Source organism: Euprymna scolopes, chromosome 5, assembly GCF_053919585.1.
Source record: "Euprymna scolopes isolate OS-2025 chromosome 5, ASM5391958v1, whole genome shotgun sequence".
Lineage (NCBI taxonomy): Eukaryota > Metazoa > Mollusca > Cephalopoda > Sepiida > Sepiolidae > Euprymna > Euprymna scolopes.
In genome coordinates this window covers 164,917,682-164,929,197 of record NC_136486.1, presented here as the reverse complement: position 1 = coordinate 164,929,197, position 11,516 = coordinate 164,917,682, and the positions used below count along the sequence as shown (strand labels likewise).

The 11,516-nt window shown below is 35.5% G+C and overlaps 1 long non-coding RNA gene across 2 annotated transcripts in view; it reads left to right on the top strand.

Moving 5' to 3' along the window:
- LOC145277107 (uncharacterized) overlaps positions 1–9,395 on the top strand; it is a 314,963-nt gene extending 305,568 nt beyond the window's left edge. Inside the window, exon 3 of one of the 2 annotated variants that reach the window (XR_013868113.1) lies at positions 6,572–9,395. This is a non-coding gene — a long non-coding RNA (uncharacterized LOC145277107). The remainder of the gene's footprint in view (positions 1–6,571) is intronic. The other variant, XR_013868111.1, reaches the window with a different exon arrangement.
- Positions 9,396–11,516: the final 2,121 nt, after the last annotated feature.

Genomic DNA, 11,516 nt, shown 5'->3' with positions numbered 1-11,516 from the left:
ATTTTAATGTATTAATACTTGAAAGGAATGCTCATAGTACTGTCGATATATAATAAGCTCTATAGTTATATTTATCCTAGAACTATATTAATGTTAAGGATACTCACGGTGTTGTCTCACCAGCTATCCGACTTTTATCCTTGAGTGAGCTTCAGGCCTTGATAAGCGGTGAAATCCCTAGTAAAAATAATCTCCCCACTTAGAGTACCCTTCTCTTATGAATCATTATGACAATTATGATATTATGAATCATATTCCAAAGGAGAAACAAAACATTTGATTTTGCTTTTCCTTGTAAAACTGAGTCATAATTTATAATTATTAATATTTATCTCCTCCCTCTCTTCTATATATATATATATATATCAGTGAGAATGTGTGTGTGTGTGTGTGTGTGTGTGCGTGTGTGTGTGTGTGTGTGTGTGTGTGTGTGTGTGTGAAAGAGAGAGGACTCTTTTCAACTTATATACTCAACGAATTTGTAATCTACAGACTTGAAAATTGGTATATAGAGTATTCAGACATGTGGAAAACTTATATATCGGTTTTCATTTTGATTCGTGCGTAACATGTTCATTTTTTAAACCAATTAAAAGTGTTTAAGCTTAAACATAGACTTGTGTTTTCGCGAACAAAGCGACGAATTATAGAATTTAACAACCGAACATTCTACACTCGTTTGACTCGGCACTCCCAACTTCATAAGGGAAGGGTACTCTAAGTGGGGAGATTATTTTTACTAGGGGTTTCACCGCTTATCAAGGCCTGAAGCTCACTCAAGGATAAAAGTCGGATAGCTGGTGAGACAACACCGTGATTATCGCTAATCGTAAAATTTGGGTAGCGTGTATTTATTTCAGATGACGAATACAGGAACTTGATTGCGTTAGACTTGGAAATAGCCATGTTATAGTTAGCTGTGAAGCAGCCCGCAGTATTGTGTTTCACAGACGGACGAAATGTTTGTTCACAATTACATTTAAATTTCTGCTTCAATCACTACATCATTTCACAATAACATGCTCTTCAGACGATGAAGTGTCGGGCGATTTTACAATTATTGTCGGATTTACTTGGCTCGGTTTTGTCTGAAGTGTTCTTTCATCTTTTTCGAGCCATGAGGGCGGATGTTTGGGAGGAGCCTCTCAAGTGGAATAGTGTTTCTTCTCAATCTGGCACCGTCTTGGCCCATATCTCATAGTTCAATCTTAGAGGCATCCCCTGTGGTGTAAATGGATTACAGGATGCGAAATCGCGTCGATTATGCACTGAATTTCGCTCTCACTGGGTGACGCACGCACGCGTAGTCATCAGCAATTAGAAAGTACTTATCGTCTATGGACTGTTAAATCCCCTCGCCCCTTCTCTTTCTCTCTCTCTCTCTCTCTCTCTCTCTCTAACAACCACCACCACCAACAACAACAATAACAACAACATTGTCCTCTCAAAGGCGCAAGTTTGGCCTAAAAATATGAATATCCTGCGTTACATAATCGTCAGGACCCCTTCCCTCGGTCTGCCTGGTAAGATTAAAAAAAAAAAAATAGCTTACCGTTTGGTATACGTGGAGAAGCGAGTAAACACGAACACAATTACAGACATCGTAACCAAAATTATTTTCTACAAATACGTTGGTATTGTAACTAAAAGAAAACTATTTTTTCAAATGATTCACAATCAAAATAATAAGCGAATTTTAGTCTTTAAAATCCATGAAACTACGCGATGTTTATTTCATTTAAAGCTGCAACAAGAGAAAACAACTTAACCAATCTTCTTTAATTTTTGTTTCAATAAATATTGAATAAAGTTTAGTTTTAACCGATATAAGATTTTTTAGTTTTTACCAGGGTTCAACCTATATTAAAAAAGAACTGTATGATATATGTACCAGTCATATTCCAAAAATTAAGTAAATTGATCAAGTAGTTTCATTTTAACTATAAAAATTAAATTTTATACATAAGCAAAAAGGAACTGTTTCGCGTCGCCATCGAGAAAAATTATGGGAAGATAACTCTAAAATAAGTCAAACTTGTGAAATTAGTCTTGTAATGTCTACGATTTACCATAATTCGTTTAAAATTATTTAAAAATGATTTTCTTTATAAAATAAAACTACTTGATCAATTTTTTTTTTTTTTTTACACAGTGATCACCACTTATCAAGGCCCGGAAGCCACTCAGGGATAAGGGTTATTGCAAGTACATTACGTTAGTGTGGAGATTTGCTGAAGTGTTTACTTAAGGGGGCGGTTCATTAGGAATTTGTTAACATTGGACTTGAAGACATCCAAGTTGTAGTCCGGTGGGAAGCAGGCAGACGGAACAGAGTTCCACAGGCGTGCAGTTCTAAGAAAGAAGCTTTGTTCATGGAATCCGCGTTTTGATTTAGGCACAGATATAGAGTGGGGGAAATTTTTCACAGTGGATTCAGCTAGACGGGTGTTTTTCGTGAAAGATTGGCGAGGGGGGACCAGAGATTGGAGTTCAGACGAGCATCTGCCATGGAAATAACGATAAAACAAGGACAGGCTCGCAACGTCTCTTCTGTGGGAGAGAGGTTGCAGGGTAGAGAAAAGGGCATCCCCCACTAAACCACGAAGTCTATTTTGTACTCTGTCAAGGCAGGATAGGCTGTTTTTAGCAGCTCCTGCCCAGATATGGCAACAGTATTCCATCCTTGGACGTACTTGGCTTTTATATAGATAGAGAATTGCATCAGTAGTGAGATATCTTCTGGAGCGGTAGAAGGATCCAACCATCTTTCCAGCGACCTTGGCAACAGACTTAATGTACGTGTTCCATTTCAGATCAGGAGTAAAGGTCAAACCCAGAAGCTTGTCAAAACACTGAGCCTCACCCAGACGAGAGCCATAGTACACCATAAGGATGTTTCTGTATGTTTTTTTTTGTTTTTGCTTTTTTTGTAATATAGAAGGAATAATGGACAACCACCGATCCATTTGTTTTTTGTATCATTTCTTTAAGAAAAAAAAGCTATTATTCATTATCGACAGGCTGACTTTTCGGCATGCCTGCTTTCGCAGAAGTGTATGACGTCATCTATGATCGCACGGATCTCCTTGCTTTACGAAAACAACAAATAAAGCCACAACTTGTGAAAAATACATTTTTAAATTTTATTTTTGATCATCTTCAGATAATTCACCCTTAATCAATAAGCAATAAAATGACATTAGAAAAATTTAATCAAATAAAATTAGAAAAATGTAATCAAATGAAATTAGAAAAAATGAATCAAATAAGATTAGAAACTTTTAATCAACTGAAATTAGAAAATTTTAATCAAATAAGATTAGTAAAATTTAATCAAATGAAATTAGAAAATATTTAATCAAATGAAATTAGAAAATTTTAATTAAATAAATTAGAAAATTTAATCAAATGAATTTAGAAGGTTTTAATCAAATTAAATTGAAATAATTTTAATCAACTGAAATCAGAAAATTTGAATCCAAATAAAATTACGAAAACAACAAATAAAACCACAACTTGTGAAAAATACATTTTTACAATTTTATTTTTGATCATCTGAAGATGATTCGCTCTTAATCAATAAGCAATAAAATGACATTAAAAAATTTAATCAAATGAAAAGTAGAAAAAAATTGATCAAATGAAGTTAGAAAATTTTCATCAACTGAAATTAGAAAATTTTCATCAACTGAAAGTAGTAAAATTTAATCAAATGAAATTAGAAAATTTTAATCAAATAAAATTAGAAAATTTAATTAAATGAAATTAAAATAATTTTAATCAAATGAAATAAGAAAATTTTAATCAAAATATAATGAGAAATTTTTAAAAATAAATATGATGCCTATAACTCTGCTAAATACAGTTTTTTTTTTCTTAAACGGAAATCGGCCCAGACAAGGCATTAAACCACTTGATGTAAGGAGCTAAAACAATACTATTTCAAGGTCCAAAATTTGTCAACGATAAGTGTAAGAATAGATTTTAAGTTAAAAAACAGCAATCATTCTCTCCTTGTCAGACACGTCGCTCCTGGGATATGAGAACTAAACGACAAAATAAAGAAGCAAGAGTTAGGCAGCTGCCGAAACTAAACACAAGATACACTTTCTACTTTTCTTAAATTATAACGTGGGTCGAGTTAGTAAGAAAGTTAAAGATTTTGGTCAATATCTTGTCAAACCGGTTGCATGAAGTTATTGAAGAGTTGGTCGAACGCGAGCAGCATTACGTTGTAAAGAGGAGATCAATTTGTAACTTCCATCTGATTCGTATAATACTAAAAAATGACTAAAAAATACCATGGAGACTGTCCTGCTGAACTTGGATCAAATCTTTTGACAGGGTAAACAATCGCCCTTGGCAATCTGTTTTAGAGACAACAGGTTTTAAACCAGATTCTCACAAAAGGATACTCATTTTGTATCGTTCACTGGAAGTAGTGGTGCAGATAAACGGAAAAGTTCAGAATCTTTGTGCGTCAGGGTTGTTTGCTGTTACCCGTGTGTTAGCCCTGCTCGAGATTTTTGCATTGGAGTCGCAACTCAGCCAATTCAAGAACAGGATAGCATGTTCTGTCCTACATGTAATTGCTTTCCGCGTTCACTGATGACTACACCATCTTTGTGGCATGCTTCGGAAATACTGAAATGATGATCGAGGCGCTCACTCATTACCAAATGATAACGGCCAAAATCAAACATCTCAATTCAATTTACTTGCTGTTGGATATATATATATATATATATATATATATATATATATATATATATATATATATATATATATCGGTGTTGGGACGATTAATCGGAATCGGGAATCGGAAAAATCTGAGCTTTTCGGGATATCGGAATCGGTATCAAAATCGGAAAAATTGGAGCCTATTTTCCGATACCAAAACCGATTCCTTTAATTATCTATTTTAGTTGATTTTTTTTTATAAAACATTTAATGCTTGTAATAATAATAAAATAATAAATATTTATTGATTTAAATTTTCAGTAAAACTAAAATCTCTAGATCACCCCTTCACAAGTGTGTTTTTACATTTGAGAAAATATATGCACATTTAAGACGTGCTTTTGCAGTAATCATGACAAAAAACACTTTTATAGTTAAATATTTAGAGATTTATAAAGAATCGAAAGCAATGATTGTATCGGAATCGGGAATTTAGTACAGAATCGGTAATTGTATTGGAATCGGGAAAATATTAAAATTGTCCCATGACTAATGTATATATATATATATATATATATATATATATATATATATATATATATATATATATATATATATATATATATATAGCACCACCGAAAGGCATAAAGACAGTTATTTGAATACCATATTTGACAACATTATTTTTAAATACTTTATCATAGAATTAATAAGCCGCCCGGCGTTGCCCGGTCATAAGATATGCATAAATATTGTATTTTAATTCATACAGAAACTGAGACACGTGCATGCAAGTATTATGTGTTTTTAAAACAATTCACTTCTTGTAAGTAAAACAAAAAATGCTTGGGCTGAGATCGAACCCAAAACCTAAAGATAGTGAGTCAAGAACGGTAACTATTAGGCCAGCTTGACACAATCTTTAAAAAGTGTTTCCAAACCTATTTATTTTTAACATAAAGAATCTGCCATATGAACGATTCACGCATGCGCATTCGTGAATCAGTTGACAAACAAATAAAAATCTGATGACCCCACGTACCAATGTTTCAATGTTGACCCCGTAGTACCCCTTTTTTCAGGATGAAAACCGATTAAAAAGTTTTCCACATGTCTGAATCCTCTATATACTAAATTTCACGTCTGTAGATCAAATTTTCTTTGAGTATATAGGTCGAGAAGTGTCCTCTCTCTCTCTCTCACACACACACACACACACACACACACACACACACACACACACAAATTATTTATTTATTTAAATTGTGAAATTTTAGATAGCCATTTACAACATCTGCATATAAGAAAAACTCAAATTCACTTTAAAAACGATTTTCTTTATAAAAATAAAACTGCTTGATCACTTTACGTGTTTTTGGAATACGATATTTTTTCCATCACGCACAAGTACATCATAGAGATTTTTCTTTATTTTTGTTTTTTAACAAAGGGGAAATTCTGGACAAGCACCAAATTTTCGCATTTACTCATATAACTAGATAAATATAAATACAGTTTTTGTCTTGTGTTTGTACTTCAAGGAGCTAACATTGCGAAGCGATTGCGTGATGGTAAAGCCAGCTATGATAGTATATATTATTTTAACAGTCAAACGACGTCTAATGTGGAAATAACTATATCATCTCTCAGATTTTGAAAAAACTCATATATATATATATATATATATATATATATATATATATATATATATAGATAGATAGATAGATAGATAGATAGATAGATAGGGTGGGACAGAGCAACTTGCTTATTTAAATTTAACGCCCTAAAGCGATGGTTGCTCCAAGAATGATAGAGATGGACTTATTGGGGGGGGGGGGCTTAAAGTTTGGTTCTTAACGTGCATTATTTATTTTTTTTGTTTATTTTTCAGGCCTACACAGCGCGTACATCAACGACTGCTTTGCGGCAGAACTTCCCAGGACACCTCATCTCCTTGAGGGGCGATCTGCATTGGCCAGCACGGTCCCCTAATGGTCACCATGTGACCATTTTATGGAGATATCTGAAATCAATTGTTTACAATGATCGTCCTAGCACCTTGACTCACCTAAAAAACAGCATTCGTCGAGTTGTCGCCAACATACTCATTTATATAGGTCAAATAGCTGACCGAAACTTCAGAGTTCGATTAACTCAGTGTATAGAGAGAAATGGACGCCATCTTACTGATATTATCTTTATCGCGAGTAAAAAATAAAATTTAAATGTTGCACTAGTTGCAGTTTAAAGAGTTACATGTATACGTGCATTACTTGTGTTTTAATTCCAAAGAAGCAAGCTGCTCTGCCTCACCCTCTGTGTGTGCGTGTGTGTGTGTGTGTGTGTGTGTGTGTGTGTGTGTGAATCGCTGGTGGAGACCTTCACCGGTGGTCTGTACTGCCCCTTCCTGCGAAATGCCTCCAAGCTTTTACAGAGCTCCTCTCCTCGCTTCTGTGGGAGAGGGGAAAGCATTATGTTTGCAGGGAGGTCTCTACTCAAAGTCTGAGCAAAGGAGGCCTGAAACTGCCCAATCTCAAATGTCATAGACATGCTGAGAAGTTTACTTTCCTTGGTCCTTTGCTAGAGGAGGACGTCCATATGTCCCTGCAGTTGGAAGTACTTTTCCCAACCTTAAACCCGACCCCTCGGTCGAAGATTGTTGTAGGCTGAAGGGGGAACTAAAGTTTTTTGCCGAATGCCGAGCTGCGCTTAGAGCTGTGCCGGGGACTAGTGTGCTCAAGCAGCCGAGGAAGAAGCTTTATTGGACACTAGTGGGGGGTACTGCTTCAGATCTCCTTAGAGAGCGGCTGGGATGGTTGGAGGAGGAGATCCACTCACAGTGGAATTGGGTGCCAGGACGGGATTTTATGAATAATTCTCAGTTTTCCCTTACCTGGCGACTCATCAAGAATGCACTGCCCCTCTTTGTCAAATTTCACAAAATAGACAAGGATATCGCTCCCTGGTGTCTGTTCTGCAATTACCATGAAATTGAAATGGCCGAGCCTTTTTCTATTGCTATTCCATCCGACTTTGGGGGTTCATCGAGTATTTCAAAGAGTTAGTGTCTCGTATCAATGCCAACCGCCCACTTTTCCTTGACGCCACATACATCATAGACAACATTGATCCGTCGTTGTCTGGGGAGAGAAAAATGTTTTTTATCCTAGCAGTGGCGAGAATGATGATCTGGATCACCCGCCTCAAAAAGGTCTACGAGGGGATATCTGTTCCAGATTGTGATGTGATTGTTTACTTTCAAAATTTGCTTAAAATGAAAATCACATGCGATTGGAGGAGGTTGCCTCGAGTGGATTTTAATAAGACTAGTTTATGCATCCGTCGAAGCGTCAGGTTTGAATTTGTGTTCCCTCCGTAAAGCATGGCACACACGGCCCTAGGTACTTCGGAATCTATCCCGTAGAATAGCATAGTCTTTAAAAAGACTCTTGATTGATGGTACACATGAGATCCTGTTCCTGCTTTGTTTTTTGGTACTAGAGAACCTCCGAGTTTGCCCAACCAATGCATCCCTTTCTTCCCCCCCCCCGGTCTTCTCTCACTTCCATTTTCCACCCTAATGCTATAGACAACATTGGTCCGTCGCTGTCTGAGGAGAAAAGAATGTTTTTTTCTGGCTATCCTAGCTTTATGGATCCGTCAAGCGCCAGGTTTGAATTTGTGTTCCCTCCGTAAAGCATGGAACACACGGTCCTGGGTACTTCGAGTTTGCACAACCAATGCATTCCTTTCTCCCCCCCCCCACCGCCGTCTTCTTCCACTCCCATTTTTTCCACCCTAATCTTTTCTCCCCACATCCTCTAGTAAATCACTCCCATCCCAACTAGAGACCGTCCTGCTTGTTTTCGGTTCCCGGAAAATAGTGGGCGATCTAATAATTAGATTAGGGTCGGGAGAGACTAAGACACACCAACAGTCATTTTATTTGATTCAATCTTTTCATTTTGGCATGTTTCTTAACTCTTCCCCACTCCCCATAAGGAACTTTTGACAATATCGAACGTTTTTACAATATCAGATTCAAAGTCTTCATCCAATAAACATTTCTCTTTTTTTGTTTAAAAAAAAATGCATACACATACACACACATGTATATAATTTTTATAAAAACTTTTTTTTTTTTAATTACATTTTCGCCCCAAGTCACATTGCCACTTTGATGTATGGGGCTACTATCAGGGACATAAGCGACACGGGTACTATGTGGGGAGTTGGGCAGCAAGATATCGGTACACGTTAGACTTGAACTTCTGCGTGGACTGAACTATATAAGATCCGAGGTTCGAATCCTAACAATAGTCAAGCTACGCTGAAGAGGGGTAGGCCCCAAAAGATACGTGTACGTAGATTATCGTTTTTTAAAAAATAATATATATATATATATATATATATATATATATATATAACAAAAAGTCACATCGTAACTTTAAAAGTTGTCGTCTTCGACTGAATCGTAATCTACATTTTAAAAAATCACGCAAGTTTTTATTTCTTTATCATTTGATTCCGTATTCGAAACCGAAAATATTGCTTTTCTAAAGATTTTATTTGAAATGCCTTTTTTTTTCTCTCTGCTCAAGAAATATGAGATCGTACACAGAAAATCATTATTTTAAATTGAGATTTTAACATTTTCTGGAAAGTGTTTTATTTTATCTACTTTTGAAAGTTTTGTAGATAAAAACGATTAACAATGAAGGGTACCTGTTTTTACTTTTTCTTTCATTTTTTAAAACTTTATTCTAAAATCTAATCTTTACTTCAAGTTTCAGCTATAAAAAAAAAACAATGCCTGATTTTTAATTCTTCGTCTCCGAAATGATTTTTTTCTTTCTATTTAAAAGACAATTTAAAGTATTTCTAGTCGTAGTTTTAAGTGTTATCAATTTTACCTATAATGCATTTATAAGAAATAAAATTGAAATGAAAATAGTATAACTTTTCGGCACTTGTGCATTTGAATTTTTTATGACATGAACAGGAGACAATTTAAGAAATTAAAGTTTTCCAAAAAATTTCTCCGAAAAGTTCCGCGTAAATTTTTTTGTAAAACCAAAACAACACACTAAACCAACACAAAGTTTCTTTCTTAGAAGTTCACGCCTGTAGAACTCTGTTCCTTTTGCCTGTTTCCCACCTGACTACAACTTGGAAGTCTTCAAGTCTAACATAAACAAATTCCTGATTAATCGCCCCCTTAAGTAAGACACTTTATCAAATCTCCAATACTAACGATTACTACGATACTATCCCATTGATTACTGTACGCGCAATAACCCTTATCCCCGAGTTGCTTTCGGGCCTTGATAAGTGGTGGCTGTTAAAAAAACAAAAACAATAACACAAAATAAAACATTAATTATCTTAACATTTATTGAATTTTGGAGATGAGGATTGGTTATTCTTATTATTTCGATTCATCGTTTCGATGTAACCTCCGACCTTCTTCAGGTGTGTCTTGTCGAAGTCAAGAATGTTTCTGTCGAACTCGGGAATCCGCATTCAATTTCGAACGGAAACCTTTATTTACTTTGCGAGGGTAGCATGCTCTGAGAAAATCAGTTGTAAAAGTGATATTCTCCTGAATGTTTGTGGTTCAATCCTAAATGTGGGTGACCGGAAAATACAATTACGAATTACTTAGGACCTCTATCCAGTCATAGCTGACAGAACAAGAGCATGCTACCCCGTGAAATAAATAAAGGGTTTTGTTCGAAATTCCGTCCAAATTCCCGAGTTTGACAGAAACATTTCCGAGTTCAACAAAGTACACCTGAAGAAGGTCGGGGGTTACATCGACCGAAACGTAAAAACGACACTCAAGATGAGCGCAGTAATCCAATGGATGGAAGTAATACGAAAATTTTTTAGTTTTTATAAAATAATTAGAATTACATAAATTACAATAGACATTTTTTTATCTTTTTTTTTCAAACTTTTTAATGGACATGACGTTTCTGAATTTTTGAGATGGGGATTCGTTCTTCGTATTATTATTCATCGGACTACTGTTCTCATCTAGATTGTGATTTTCACAACGTTTCGGTCGATGTAACCTCCAACCTTCTTCAGGTGTATGTTGTCCGACTCGAGAATGTTTCTGTCGAACTCTGGAATTTGGACGGAATTTCGAGCGGAACCCTTTATTTACTTTACGGGGGTAGCGTGCTCTTGTTTTGTCAGCAATGACTGAATAGAGGCTCTAAGTAATTCGTAAATGTAACATTGCCGAGTTCGACAAGATATACCTGAAGAAGGTCGGGGTTATATCGACCGAAGCGTTGTGAAAATCATACACAAAATGAGAACAGTACTCCGATGAATGAATCTCTAAGATGCATGAGGATTGTTACAATATGAAAATGTATGTCTTAAAAAATGAATTCTTTTTATAAAATTAAACTTTTGTCAGTTGGTGGTTGCTTGGTTGATTGGTTGGTTGGTTTTGTTTTACGGCATATCAGCCCTTTCCAGGTTATTTAATGCCGAATCCAGTGATTTTGAAGAATTTTTTTGGTCAGAGTGGACCTGGGAACAGTGGCAACTAAGGGGTGGCTCCACACTCCCCAAAGCCCACAAACTGGGGTCTCACTATCGGATATAGTTTAAGGTCATATCCAGGACCCTTGTAAGGAATAAAAATAAGCATTATAATGTATATTTTTGAACAGTCATTATTGGAAAACTTTAAGAACGTCTTGAATTATCTCCCTCTATTCCGAGGGAAAAATCTTCAAAAATGAAAACAAAAAAATTGGTCTGAAAAACTAAAATGCACATGGGTAATTTTTTTCTTTAAAATTTTATTTTACAGT